Here is a 15,853-nt window from a genome sequence, read left to right as displayed (position 1 = left end):
GGAGTTCATTTAGGTAGAAGTTCCGACTTACACTACAACTCCACTTACATGGTAGCGGCTGGAACGTAACTCATGAAAGGATTCAAAAGGCGCTTGTGGGGGTGGGGGCAGTGCAGATGGAGAGATCAGCAGCACACAGTGTGATGGCATGCTGTCTGACACACAAAGTGCAACTTGCTTTTGTCTTCCCCTCATGTGTTGCTGTAATAGGTACCGTGTGCTTGCTGAGGTCTTGTTTGCACATCTTAATTCAATTAAAAGGAAATAAAGCAGCCCTGACCGGCCTGTGAACCAGCTCCCACAGCTGAGAACTGTCTGCACAAAAGCATGCAAACACACACACACACACACATACACACACACACACACACACGCATGCACGCACACAGACGGCAACCAGTGTTTGCGTGAGATAGAACCTGACTTATGAGAGTAAGTCCTTGTTATTTCTGCCATGACACAATTACGATTTATCGACATCCACTTGTAGACACAATTGTACAAAGAAACAGCACTAGACGTTCCTCGTGTGAACAAAAACCATCTTCAGCGTGTTTGACTGACACTTCCACCATTTTAGTCAATGTCATTTGAGTTTTCCTCCTAAGGGAAGGCAACGTTTAACCTTTTTACAACAGACAGACTGAGAATACTCTTCAAATATACTGTAATGCACACACAAAGCACGTTGGTGAGGAAACTAATCATTAGCATTTGAACTAGGGACGCTCCGATCGACCGGCCACCAATCAGTATCGGCTGATTTCAGTAAAAAACATGAACAGTACATGTGTGCTGTGTCACGTAGGGCTGCCAGCGCCCATATTGAGCCGACAAGGGACCCACTTGGTCCCGTATTGTCGCGAGAATCAACACTAGTCTGTAAAACCTCAATGGTTTCATTTTGACAGCTTGACACAGGCTACACCGATCCATGCCAGCATTTTTGATCACTCCCTCATCAAACCTATTGCTGTTCGACTTTTCTTGCATCTTTGTTTAAACCTTGCCTAGCTGTCACTGGCGGCAGCTGGCTAGCTGACATGCATCAAATTAAATTCAGGTTTGTGTCAAATAGTACAAAAATCATTTCACACAAATAAAGGCAAAAAAAAAAAATCTGCAAAAAAGTTTATTTTTTTAATCAGGGTTGTCAAATGATTACATTTTTTTTAGCAAATTAATCACAGTTTTTAATCATGATTAATTAGCATTAGCCACTATGTGTGTAATATGCCCATTTTTACCCAATTTAATGAACAGAAAGCTAAATTGTCTAACACTAGTCTCTTTAATAGTAGAAGGACATTTGAATCACACTTTAAACGGTGTTACGATGAGCAGTGAGAGGTTGCGTTCAAAGACATCACGTATTTAAGGTCAATTTACTTGTTTTCATTGTATTTTCCAGCATACTTAAATGTAGCAAATCGTACATCTGAATTAAGAGTTACAAAGTGAGTGATAAGAATATCCACTTCATGTTTTCCTTTATCCTATTCACACACACACACACACACACACACGCATTATAAAGCCATTTTTGTGATGTTTGGAGTGTCCCTGAATGCGTCTCGCGTTCCTGTAATGAGAACAAGGAAGTGTCGTTCCCAGGATGAACGGACTGGCGACGTGTGTGCGTTGGAGAAACATACGGTATGTGGTGTGGAATTGTACTGCTGTTCATGTGTTCAGGTCAGAATAAAGTTATAAAGAGCGTCAGACTCTGTGTGGCTGTGTGGGGACGCTCCACTGTTCTTCCGTGTGCCGTCATAACAGAGCGGCGTGCTTGCTCTGGTGCACATGCGTTAATCACGCAAACAGTTTTGACATAATTAATTCAATAAATTAGGTTACCGCCATTAACGTGTTATTTTTGACAGCCCTATTTTTAATAATTACCTATTTGCCAGGAGCCCTTGGACTTGTCTAACAGCGGCCTGGCCAGAAGCACTCACCACAAATGAATTGAAAAATCCGCAGTTATCGTCATCGGCAGCAGAAAACCCTGATCGGAGCGTCCCTAATTTGAACAAACAAATCACATATGTTTGCAAAACTGTGATAGAGTGAAGCCGCAAAATTCGAACCGCGTGGTGGCGAGAGATGACTGTATATATGTCATCAATCATGTATGTAGTTTACACCCTTTTTTATAATGGCATACAGGTGATATAAGGGACATTAGTGTTTGTTTTGGAGAGAAAGGAGAGAATTATATGGTAGAACAACTTAAAGAAGGTCACAAAGCTTACACAGCCCAAACAATTCCATGCAACTCAAGGATATTCTATCGGCAGGCAACTGGTAGTACACGTCCTTGCTATCAGTTCATAGCCATGTATATTCATTCATTCATTGGATATTCCAAAACATGATCACTTTGATCATGTACAGACTGCTAATTTGGGATGGGATCGAGCACGTTCTGATGTTTTGTTGGGGTAAAATGTAAATTGGCGACTAAACTTTGCACCAGCAGGGGATGTTTTTTTTTTTATTTTGTTTTTGCACAGGAAAGAGGAAACTGAACCCAGTTGTGCTGCAAACTAGACTTGATAAAGTGCATATGCAATGATGCCATGTCAGTATTCATGCAGCCACGTGCACGAGCCGCTGTCCGTTAAGTTTGTTATCCGGCATTCCAACATGCCAGAGCACCCCAGGACATGGCCATATGCCATCAGCTTGGCCGCTTGATCAACACGGCTCCGGCTTTGCATGAAAGCTCACAATGCACAGAGACACTCGCCGTCGCACACAACAGTTAGGACAGATGGATAAAAAGGTGGGCCACATCATGTGTGAAGTGAACAGAGGGCAGGGGGGTGTTAGCAATTATGGTGGAACAGACTGCAAAATAGTCACGTGTGTATTTGTGTGGCTGTTCAGCCCAAACAGCACACAAAAAAAGTACACACGGGCGAATATACAAATACAAATACAAGCAGCAAACAAAATCAACTATGACAAGATGACTCCATGCATAAGTATTTATGCTTTTCCACCAAGCAAAAACATTCACAACGTTACTGGTCCTGGCCAACACTTTCACATTCATGAATTCTATCATGTAATGTTGCAAAATGATGATTATTATTATTAACATGGCTGGAAAAAAAACCATGAGAATACTCATAATCCTTTGACCATGCAACACGGCTAAAGACAGACAGTGGTTGGAGCTCCACGCAGGAGATTGACCTCATTAGAGACACGGGAGCGCGCACGCACGCACGCTTGGAAATAAAGACACTGTATGTGGAAAAATACAATATCAATGCTTGCCCGATCCATCTGTCTCTCTCAAGCTACGTCCACGTGAACGTGGATATTTCAAACAGTTGATATGTGTCTGTGTTTTTTGTCATTAAAGAAAAGGGTGATTTAAAAAAAAAAAGGGCTGCGTTTGTGTATGGACGACCGACACACAGATTTTTGCCTTGTGTCATAAGGAATGTGCGCCATTATCTTATGTTTTTAAACCTTACTTGATAACGCAGCGCCACTAAATGAAGCTACTGACCTACCTACGGTTGCTGATTTCATTTCATGCAGTGGTGGACTAAAAAAAATGAAAATATTCATTTATTATATTAAATATTATATTACTTAAATTATTCATGAAAAACTGTGAATTAAAAATGTAAATGAAGACTGGTTTGAAATATAATCTTTGTACATTATATTTAAATGCATCACTATATTGATTTTATCACAAGGGTGGCACATTCTAAACATATAATTTAACAAGAAAAAAATCGAAAAATCAGCAGTAATTTTACAAGAATACAGTCGAAATAGTAAAAGAAAAAAGTTCAAACAATCAAGCAAGAAAAAGTTGTCATTTTACGAGAATACGGTTATAAGTTGCGGTTGCAAGTTTGTTTTTTTTTTTCAATAAACTTTATTAATGCCTCAAGTCGGTGCAAGTTCAGACTAACACTTGGTGACGCCTTCTGATGCTTCACGCTCTCATTGGCTGATTTTCGGGGCACCGCCTACGCGCTCATCTCATTGGCTGACTTATACAGCATGTACGTGAGACAGGCTTCTCCCTTCAACCTCCTTCCTCTTCGTAGTCCCCCTGAATCTAACTTAAACAATTAAGTTAAGTTACAAATTAAAATTTTGCACACAGAATTATCGTGTAGTGCGTGTGCGTTTGTCTGTGAGACCAGCTGACTCTTAGACTCTTTGAGGCTAGTCCTCCTCCTTCCTCCACTTGTGTGCTCCTGATCAAGACATCTCATGAACGGTAAGTTTTTCAGTTTTATTCATTTACAGTAATCTTAGTTATTACCTTATTTTATATTGGAATGTTACTCTACTATGTTTATGCTAACGTTTTCTTATATTTTCCCACCATATTTGGTGGACTTTCAATATTTTGAAGGGCCAAAGGGGTGAGTTTAGGAAGATCTTGGAACAGATTAGGCTATTTACATGTATTTTACGCTTCGTATAACATACAAAGCCTATAACATAAAGGATCTCGGAACGGATTATTTACGTTGTAGGGGCGTCTACTGTATTTGGGGAAAAAAACAACAACAGCAACAATAAATTCCAAATATTAAGAGAAAAAAGTTGTACTCGAAAAAGGAAAACTCATTTTACGGGAATGATGTTGTTGTGAGGCAAAATAACACTACTTTAGTAGCGTAAAACTGAAATATAACAGAAAAAAGATGTCACTTTTTAAACGTCGTAATATTATCAGAAACAAACAAAACAACGCACAAAGTTGGAATTCTGAAAATATTAATTTGCGGAAAAAGTGATAATGTTATGGCAATAAAGTCAAAAATATTATGGGAATAAAGTCAGAATATTATGGGACTAAAGTCCTAATATTACAAAAAGAAAATTTATGCAATTATTTAAAAAATATTAAATATTGAAATATTTGGAAAATTTTAAAAAACAACAGCAAAAATGAGGAAAAAAGCTAGAAGTGTGAAGTTGATACTAATCATAGGGTTTTCCACCTGTACGACAAAGCTGAGATGCAGTATTTTCTAGAAATATATATAACTTCTTAGCATATCTACATGTGTTGCTTTACAAAATATCAAAGCGGCAAAGTTGCATCTTTTCATTTTTCGCCCAAGCTGGAAAGAGTTTGGACACCCCTGTGTTTCATGCCACCAAGTCAGCTGGGGTTGCTTATTCTGGCTTCTGATTGGCCAAAGTGAAGATGACTGCCATTGAATGTATGGGAAGACATTTTTAACAGCGGCGTGGGGGGGGGACTGTCTTTCTTCCTGTGGACATGGCCTGAGAGTATGCATACAAGCATGCGGCTTCGCGTGTGCACGTGTATGACTAATGAAGCCCAGCCTTGATCAGAAGCAGAGAAAAGGAACGTCGCCGCCTCCACTCACACATACTGTAAATCAAGAGTGTGTTTGATCTGTGGACCACATCACACATGTGCTTTGCAATCACCTGCTGCTGCCCCCAAGGCCTGCTTGAGCATGCCATCGCAAACACACACACACACACCATAATGCGCACACACACACACCATAATGCGCACACACACAATGAAATAAAGAACTAAGGGCAAAAAAACATGCGTGTTTTATTTTTAGTACAATTATAGCTTCATTTAAGCTTTTGTGAGTACAAACAATAACAGAGAAAAATGAGCTGATGCTAAGCACAACAACATTACTGCTTGTTAGGTGGTCTAACGGTACGCCAGCATCACGGTTGGGTTCATTTTGGGAACAGTAAGGGAACATAAAATTAAAAGTACGAGTTTTAACATAATTAGAGCCCTCTAGACATGAAATAACACCCCGTAGCCACCTTTACGCTCCTATTACCAAATATAGTAGACATAATAAGAGAAAATAAAACGTATACAACATAAATACAACTTCTGCTCGTGTGTGTTGCGGCAAATATGTTTCGGTGGTGTGGACAGGTCGTGACGTTGGAGATGTAGCTTGGCGTGGGTTACGGCCGCAACAGTAGCCTGCATTAGAGATGATTGTGCCTGTTGTGAGATCATTCAAAGCTGCAATAAAAGCCTGTTGTTTTGCTCATCACGTATTGTGTTTGTGTGTCTCACCCAATATTGCAGTAACATTACTGACACCTAGTGACCAGTGCAGAATACTACATCACAACATCTTTGACCGCCTCTTCTGAATGCCTTATATTTGTATTTTACTTCATTTAGCCATTTTTATGCTTGAAAATGCTTGGGCAAAAAAACATGTCAAATTTGCTTGAATATACATTTTTTCGGAGTAATAACAGGCTGCATTCAAAGACAAAACAGCATGATTTATGACTTTTTTTTTTAAGTGATAGACTGAAGCTGTGAAATTCAAAGGGTGAAGTAGTGAGGGACTATTGTAATATTGAATAATAAAGATCATTAATAATAAATCAATGCTTTTTTGTTTGCTTACAATCCTTATCCTGTGTTTTATTTGGATTACAATCATAATTAAGTAATTAAATGCCAAAATCACAACATCATAAAAAAAAAAACCTCAAGCACAGTGACCCAAAGTGCCGTCCAAAATAAAATATATAAGACATAATAAAAGCACAGAAATACCCAGAAGGCAACGAGGTATGTCTAAAATATTCTACAATAAAACTAAAAAGACATAAAAAATGAAATTAATAAAAAAGATGAATAAAATCAAATTTAAGAAAAATAATAAAAAAGAAATTGAACAAAACATACTTTAAAAAATGCCCAAATAAAACGTAGTGTTATCCGCGATACTGGCGATGTATTAACTTGGTATCGGACCTTCACCAACACTTGTAGTGTCATCCTTGCCTAATGAACAATGGTGGCACGCTGCTTTCATTTCATCCACTCGTCTTGTCCCTTCAGGACTTCCCAATCAGGAGAGGCTTTTCAATCTCTGGCTTATCCTTGGCACTATCGCCAGTGAAACGCTGGACTGCACTGGACTTGTTTACCGAGTATACTCTATAACCACTTCCTGTCCCCCACTTTTAATGCGTACCATGTGGAAAATTGGAATGCCTCTGCACCAAAAAATCTGACTATGAATACATGTGCCATCTTTATGTGTCTTCTGTCTTATGTGAAGAGTCCTGATGGTCGTGGACCCGCCTGAAACCAAGGTGGTTGTGCTTTGTTTATGTGTTGTTGTTTGTTTATTTATTATTTATCCCATCATTCCCAAAACTCAGCAGGTGTTTACTCTCTGAGCTCCGTATCTCTTACCAGAGCTTTGGACTTGCCTCAGTTAAGGTCAGTGTTCATGACTCCACCATAAGAAAGACACTGGACAAAAACAGCCTGCATGGCAGAGTTCCAAGATAAAAAAAAAAAAAACACTGCTGAAAAAAATAACATTCACGCTCATCTCAATTTTGATCCCCAAGACCTTTGGGAAAATACTCTGTGGTCTGACGAGACAAAAGCTGAACTTTTTGAAAGGTGTGTGTTACATAAAAGTAGCATAAAAGTAAAGCCGCATTTCAGAAAAAGAACATCATACCAACAGTAAAATATAGTGGTGGTAGTGTGATGGTCTGGGACTGTTTTTCTGCTTCAGGACCTGGACGACTTGCTGTGATAAATGGAACCCTGAATTCTGCTATCTACCAAAAAATCCTGAAGGAGAATGTCAGGCCGTCTGTTTGTGACCTTGTGGCATGACCTTAAAAACGTGCTTCATGCTGGAAAACGCTCCAATGGGGCTGAATTACAACAATTGTGCAAAGATGAGTGGGCCAAAATTCCTCCACAGCGCTGTAAGAGACTCATTGCAAGTTATCGCAAACACTTGATTGCAGTGGTCGCTGCTAAGGGTGGCCCAACCAGTTATTAGTTTTAGGGGGCAATCACTTTTCCCAGACAGAGCCATGTTGTTTTGGATATTTTTTTCTCTCCCTTAATACTAAAAAGATTAATTTAAAAACTGCATTTTTTGTTCAGTTGTGCTGTCATTGACTACTATTTACATTTGTTTGATGATCTAAAACATTTAAGTGTGACAAACATGCACAAAAATATGAAATCAGGAAGGGGGCAAACACTTTTTCACACCACTGTAGATACGTATTATCTTAATGCCAGGTCTCCACTGCCATTATACATGGTAACCCCCACTGTGCAGCTGCATGTGTGCACCCCAAATGTAACAGATGAAGAGCGATCACAAGTTTGCTAAGCTGCAGGCGTGCATGTGTGAAAGCTGTAAACACAGAGGAACCAGTTGCAATTGGGAGTTCCATTAGCAAAAAAAAGCTCATGCATTGTAATAAATGACAGCGCTGCTTTTGAAACAACACATACATGGTACATTGTGGGTGCACTAAAATAGTCATTTGCATTTTGTTGTTGTTTGACAGCACCCGTCCTGCGGTTGTATTCCGCGGACTCCATGGGACATTAGTGGTGTCCTTCTGAGCTTAGCAGCCCCCACCCCACAGCAGATGTCCAATCAACCTAATATAACAGCAGGAACAGAACAACACATTGGCTAAGACCTCGGATTAAAACTGTCTCCATTCCAACGGATAAATCGCAGTGCCACTGCGGCAGCGTTAGCTCCACGAGGTGAGATTTAGTCATGCTTCGCAAGAAAAAGGAAGCAGAGACTGTTTCCAAACGTTTTTCACAAAATGTTTTTGTTTCAGGTGCGTCCTCACAGCACCTGCGTTTTGGAGGTGCACATGCACTACACCCCTCCACAGAGTGTATAAATCCTGAAAGGTCCTGGTATGGACAGTAAATACCGTCCTTGGTGGGACGATGACGTCACAATCCACTCTGGAGATAACAACACCGCTGGCTTCTATTTATACAACATCATTTTATTGTGACTACTGCAGCCGTCTTCTGCTATTTTAACACTGTTTTCATTAGGTCATGATTGCATTACACTTAGCCCTTACATGCCGAAACAAGTCTTTTCTATAGTCTTCCCTCATGACATGATGATGGCCGTTCTGTTCTGCAAAAAGCCAACAAATGACTACCATATTTCCCGGAGTATACATCACACTATTTTCACAGTTTGGCTGGTCTTGCCACTTATGTGTATGTATGGAAATATATTCTGTATATCATCGAACATGTACTACTTTAACAGTTAAAGTGGGTTCTCGTAAGAATTCATCGTTAGGCACACAAATTGAATGATACAGATGCTTTTCTTTTTGGTACGGAATACTTAATGATATGCGTCTGTCTGTAAGTAATTGAGAAATGTGCTGTGTTATACAGCAGTGTTGTTTCATTAGAACCGTCTAATTATGTCTAGCCTGGAGATTGTAGCTGCTGCATCAGCCACTGACTAACTAAATACACACATGATTTTCACTCTATTTTCATTCATTTGTTAATACAAAAATGTTTTTGGCCCACAGTGAAGTGGATATTATGTCCATCGGCTACGTACTAACTTTTTCAAGTGTCTTTTGTTGTCATTATACTATATGTCTTGTCTTCTAAACACTATTTGTGTGTTGTTTTTATTGCCTATTGGCCAGGGGCCCTTGGAATTGTCTAATGGCAACCCTGGCCAATAGCACTCATCATAAAAAAATTGAAAAATGTACAGTTAATCCATGTGATCGGAATCAGTATCTCACTCATGGATGATCGGTATGGGAATCAGCAGTATAAAACCCAGATCGGAGCATCCCTCGTTGTTATGTCTACTATATTGGGTAATAGGAGTGTTATTTCATTCATTATTTCACTTAAAAGCTCATAAACAGGTCTTTTATGCGGTAAATATGAAAATATTAGATTTATAAACAAGGACTCATACTTCAGATAATTTCATTTATCATTTTATGTCAGCTTCTGTAAATTTTGTTTGTCTCCTAGTTGGTGTCATGATCATGTTGTTTAGAAATTACTGTTTGGCACGTTTAGAATTTACGCATTTGGCACGCAATTTGTGACCGCAATTTGGCACAAAATGACCATGCTCCCGTACGACTTATGTACACCTTGTCAAGTACTGTTCATGTCCGGTGCACGACAATAGGATGCGTGACGTGCATTCCTCCCACATGGTTATTGTCACCACCACGCCCCGCATCCGTGAAGCAGTCGTAGCATTATTTGGTCCCGCAGTGTCCCGCTGCATCACGCGGGACGCAGCGGGACACTTCCAAAGAAGAAGCTCATGAGAATGACAACGTGCAAAGAGCAAGAAGGAGGCAATAAACTAGAAAAAAGAGGCATGAACAGTGTGGGAGAGAGAATTGCTGACTAGAAGACATCGCTAGAAGACATCGGAAATCCTAAGTTAACCCATTCATGTGAATGAGACATGCTTGGATACGCACCGCCCGCATTGTTTGCACATAGGTTGTGGAACGTTCACGTTGCATTCATGACTAGTTCACGGAAATTATGTGTGCCACAAATTTTGAACATTTCAACATTTTCTTTGCACACTGGCACGCAGCCCCGCACAGTTTAGACATACTTCACACCTGTTTACCACCAACTGACTCAATGGCACGCAAAATGGCGTGCAAGTGTAATCAAGTCTTAACTTTGAGCTGGTCCTCCTATTCTTGTTGTATCTCTTGACTTTCGTGTCGTCTTATTGTCTTTAGAGTTGAGCATAGCATGCAGTGAAAGAGTCAATAGACAGGGGAGTAAGATGCAGATAATGTAAGCCAGACACAGACATGACAGACAAGATGGGGGGATGAGAGAGACTGCGAAAAGAAATAAATGAGTGGGTTGAGAGGAAGGCGGAGAAGGTGCTGGGCTGAGGAGAGCGAACTGGGTGACAAGAAACACTGTCCGTTTGTGGCCACTGATAATAATTTCCATTCCGGTTGCTTCTATGCCAGGGTCTGCAGCGTCTTGTGTGTGTCTGTTTCTGCTAGCCTCGTGTGAGACACTGATTCCCCTGATTGCAGGCTGGCGCCCTGCTGGCGAGCCCCTGCACGCTGAAATTAAATCCACTCTGTTCCGTTATAAATTATAATGCTTTACAAACAACAAGCCCACAAGGGAGCCCGTGAGTGCAAAAGAAAGCATTTAAGAGGGAGAGAATGGCTGTCACATGCAAGGGGATTTGGGAAGCAAACAAACTTGCAAACACAAAGGGCGACTAAATTACACAAGTTTAACAAACAATGAAAGTCATTTGATTGCATTGACCAAGCCGCACTTATTACAAGGGGATCATCATCATGGGACTCGTTTCATTCAATGAACACCGTACCTCTCGCAAGGTCATTGTTCAAGCAATCCTGATCTTGTGCTCAGAAAAACTCCATAATAGTCCAAAGCTCTGGTAAGAGATACGAAGCTCAGAGAGTAGACATCTGCTGAGTTTTGGGAATGATGGGATAAATAATAAATAAACAAACAACAATACATAAACAAAGCACAAACACCTTGGTTTCAGGCGGGCCCACGACCACCATTACATGAATGGGATACCACCCAAACGACCATGGTTCCAATGTATCGTAATGATCGTCATTTGACACCAAAGAGCCAACCAATCCTGTCTGGACCTGCCTCCTCCTTTAGAGGATAAATAGACTGGATCTTGTGCTAAGCTCTCAGACTAGAGCGCTCCTATCGAGTCTGACTGGTGTGCATCCCACCTAGTCTTTGAGCATGAATTGATGAAGCTGTTTGGATGAGAGGTGAAACGTCTTCTAAGACACCCTGAAGAGTCCAGTTGTCATCCATTCAATGCCCAGAGAATGACTGTATAAAAGGGTTTCATTGAGTGTGCTTGATATGCTCCTGTAAAACCTGTACAACTAACCAAGCCAAATCACTGTATGGTGAATATCACAGAGTTTTTCTGCTGATCCACGTGAAATGCTTTGGCAATACAGTCAAAGCTTGGTTTTTCAACGCCGAACATTTTCACCGACAATTTGTCAGAGTTTTTGTACACTTTCTCGATTATCGTACAACATTGCACGTAACAAACTAGTCTGTTTGCCCTGTACTGTATACTTTGGAGTGCCGTAAATGCCATAAAGAAGGTGAGAAACACGATTGAGGGTCTGACCGATATGGATTTTTTTTTGGGAGGGGGGGCGATGCCGATGTCAATAATAGGCAGTAAAAAAAATTCAGATAATTGATATCTCGACCGATTACATTTTTACATGTTTTAATTTCAAAAACAAGAAATTCCATGCTTTTGATAACTTAAAGAAGGAAGGACGGACATTTGACTATAATCAAATGCCATCCTAAATGGCATTCAAATGTCCATCGCTGCATCACGGTTGGAATATCACTCCCTTACTCTGTCACAGTTTTTCAAAAGTGAATGAATTAATAAATAATCACTGTTTCTTGGTTGACTATGGCCCACTATTCCGTGTGGAAGTGGTGCGTCTTTGCCTGCTTACTTTGTCCTTCTTCCTCACTCAGTTTCCAAACCCATTGTCAGATTTTAGGATAAATACATGGTAATGGTTTCATTTCATTTGAACATGCATACAAGTTACAATGGAATACATCACATAGTTCAATTCGTACTTCCACATGTCCAATAGGAGTCGGAGCAAGCAAAGCTTACTTAATCCTCGTCCATTTCACATCTATTGAAACACATTTCTTCACTTCCTGTATTCCAATGTAGTCTTTAGCAGTTCATACATGGGAAAATGATACAATTGAAAATGATAAGGTAATGTAACAATGCAGTCATATAATTGTCAAGGTTTTTCCTCAATCGTAATAAATAATAATCACATAATTAGTATAATCATAAATAAATAATAATCAGTTTAAATAGATATAACTGAACTTAGTTGTAATAATAGCTGAGTACTGACAATGAACTCACAAGAATGAAGAGTAATGAGTATTGCAGTGACTAAACATAGGATTTTGTCCACAGTGTTTCAAAACTCTTCTTCCTTGTATTTTGCAAACATCAACTGTTTGTATTGTTTCTTGAAATCGCTCATCTTGGTGCTTTGTTTGAGTTCCTTACTCAAACCTCATGTGTTAATTCAGATATGCCATATCCTGCGCACAAGCGGTGTGCAATGTGATGTAAACAAAGCTAGCAGTACTGTCGGAATGTACGTCTGTGTATGGCAGATGCTTGTGAGACTGGCACGAATATATCAAGCAAGTGACAAACGTCATGGATGATAGGCTGACGGGGATCTTTGTTTAATGCCGTGCGTGATTGACCCGCATTATGCTTGAGATACTACAACAACAAGGAACTTTCCCAATGCTAACAGTGAATTATTATATCCTATTATTGCGTATCATGTCAGCTATATTATGTAATAGGAGCATGAAGGTGACTATAGGGGTGTTATTTCATGTTTTCAGGGCTCTAATAATGGTAAAAATAGATATATTTAAAAGGTCATAAACAGGTTTTCTATGCTCTAACTACAAAAATATTCCATGTATTGATATTGAATCCCACTTTGCGGAAATTCACTTTTTTGTGGTCGGGTCTGGAACCAATTAACCGCCATAAATGAGGGGTGTGTACTTTGATTATCAGAAATTGTGCGGAATAATTATTCTTAGTCTTAGGGGTGTCACGAGATCTCGCAAGATTAAAACAAAAACAAGTCTTGTGGCCACTAGGCCTGGGATGATAACACATAAATGAATTAATCACACAATAAATGAAAATGAGCTTGACAATTTTGCCAGCTTCAATATATTGCCGTGTGCATGCTTGTCTGTTTTCTTCGTCTCCCGCCTCCAAACAGGAAGGAAGACAGTTCACTCTGTGCATTAGTTTCAGCACCTTGGCACGTTTGTTCCATAGAATGACGGCATGAACGGAGTGAGCCCTTTTGAAAATCACACAGTCTCTTTCCCTAAGTGGGTGGAGGCGGGGCCGCTCGCACACACACAGAGTGCAAAAGAGTGTAGCCTCGTGAGGAGCAATGCAAGGTAACGTAGTAGAAATTAAATTAGTACATTGCAATATATTGTCATATTCTTTGTAGTTTTCTGTAAAGTAATGTTAAAATCTCGCCTCGTTCTCGTCTTGGGAACTGAGTGTCTCGTGACACCCCTCATTATTCTCTTATTATGTTCAAGGGAAGGAGCTATCGTAATACTTTTGACCATTCTAGGGTTCTATCCTGCTTGACAGTAAAACAGGACAAGATCTCTTGGTCACAAAAAAACTGTCTCGTGGGCACTAGGTCGTAGTGAAAATTAAAAATTAGCAGATTGCAACATACTGTCATTTTTTAGATTTTTCATTGTACTTTTCTTAAAGGTAATGCTAAAATCTCATCTTGTCTCTTTCTCGTGCACCCAATCTTGTGCATTGTCACGTCCTGTGAACGGAGTGTCTTGTGACACCGCTAGAAAACAGTAAAGAATTAGATAACATTGAATGAATAATGGAGAATACGGCGTGGAACTGTGCTTTGTTCACAAAACAGCTGTCAGTGAAGTGGAGCAGTAACCGTGAGGTAGGTCTTTAGCTCTCCGAAAAATAAAAATAAAAAAAATACCCATTGCTGCCTTACATCCAGAAAAACACTTTTCAAGAAAGGGCAACAAAGGCTACTCAACAGCGGTCCATTACCGCTGGTGTCCAAACTTCCAAACGTCCTGATGTTCTGGCACCCGACCGTTCACGGCATTTCGAAAATACAAAAATGAAAGCAGGGATAAGTTAAAAACACACCAAGCTCATGATACGACATTTCCACATCATGTACTACTTAAGAGTACTACATTTTAAACTTATACATGAATCTGAAAATGTAGGATAGGAACGCTTTATCTGACAAGACATTTTGCAGTTGAACAATGGGTATATGCAGACAAAGTCAGTTTAAGCCTCCATTCCATCTCAGCTATGCCCTAATTCACCTGAAAAACACCACGACAAAAGGACTGCTGACAGCTGGACTCCTGACCAGCAAGTCAAACCCTGACGACAGCAAATAAAAGACATATCGTTTGCTATGCTCACCACAAAAACAACACAATATGACATTTCAACGTAACCTGAAGTAATTTGCTGCGCACATGCAAGGTGACATTATTCACGAGGCTCCTCAGTAAATCTGTCCCTTGTTTATGTCATGCAGCTGGTGAACCATCATTGCTAGCTGCCCCCAAGTGACATCTGCAGTGCATGGAGTAACAGGACTAACTTCTACACTGGGATACTTACAGTAAATACTTAAACCAAGGTCACAAGCGGTCGCATGGGTTCCTAAGGCACAAAAGCGCAAGAAACGCACAGAGGGTGCGTGTGTGACATGCTCATTTTCGAGCCACACACTGGCCGCACACTCGCTTACATGCTTTTTTTTCAGGTTGCAAGACAAATTTACGCACTTCCTACGTCTTTGTGCGTCGTCTGCACAGCCTAAGTGTGTCTTTTGTGCGTTTTGCTGGTGTCAGGTTTGGGCAAAATATCAATTTTTCCTACGTCGCACTTGTGAACTCCGTATGTGTGTCGTGTGTTATTTACATGACTGGCTATGACGTGTACGCCTGTGGCGCATCTGCTGCATGAGGTCACGGTTGGTGAAGAAAGAGCATCTACAAGCTGGTGAAGTCTTTTAATAAGCATCACTAAGGAAAAGATTATACATATTGCACATATTACGTATGGTCATTGACCATTTATGTTCATAAATTGAAAAAAATAACAATAAATATCACGGCACGTGTTGTCGCAGAAGCTCTGTCGTAAAAAAATTGCGAGTGGAAGAAGTGACGTAGGTCTCGCGCATGTGCAGAACCAATCATGTTTCCGGTACGGATCTTAAGTCGTTGGTACGCACAACTTACAGCTCGCACGTAGTTCTTGCAATCTTCATACAAAGCCCGCATGGAACGCAAGGTCGGTACTTTTATTGCAAGTTTGACGGATATTGG

The 15,853-nt window shown here is 40.2% G+C and overlaps 1 protein-coding gene across 5 annotated transcripts in view; it reads right to left on the bottom strand.

The window, feature by feature from the left end:
• The window catches only part of bcas3 (BCAS3 microtubule associated cell migration factor), a 302,194-nt gene that overhangs the window by 123,250 nt on the left and 163,091 nt on the right, over window positions 1-15,853 (bottom strand). The window lies entirely within an intron of this gene.

The sequence above is a fragment of the Dunckerocampus dactyliophorus genome, chromosome 12 (assembly GCF_027744805.1).
Source record: "Dunckerocampus dactyliophorus isolate RoL2022-P2 chromosome 12, RoL_Ddac_1.1, whole genome shotgun sequence".
Taxonomy (NCBI): Eukaryota; Metazoa; Chordata; class Actinopteri; order Syngnathiformes; family Syngnathidae; genus Dunckerocampus; species Dunckerocampus dactyliophorus.
Note: the sequence above shows the minus strand (reverse complement) of the source record. Positions and strands in the feature narration are given on the sequence as shown.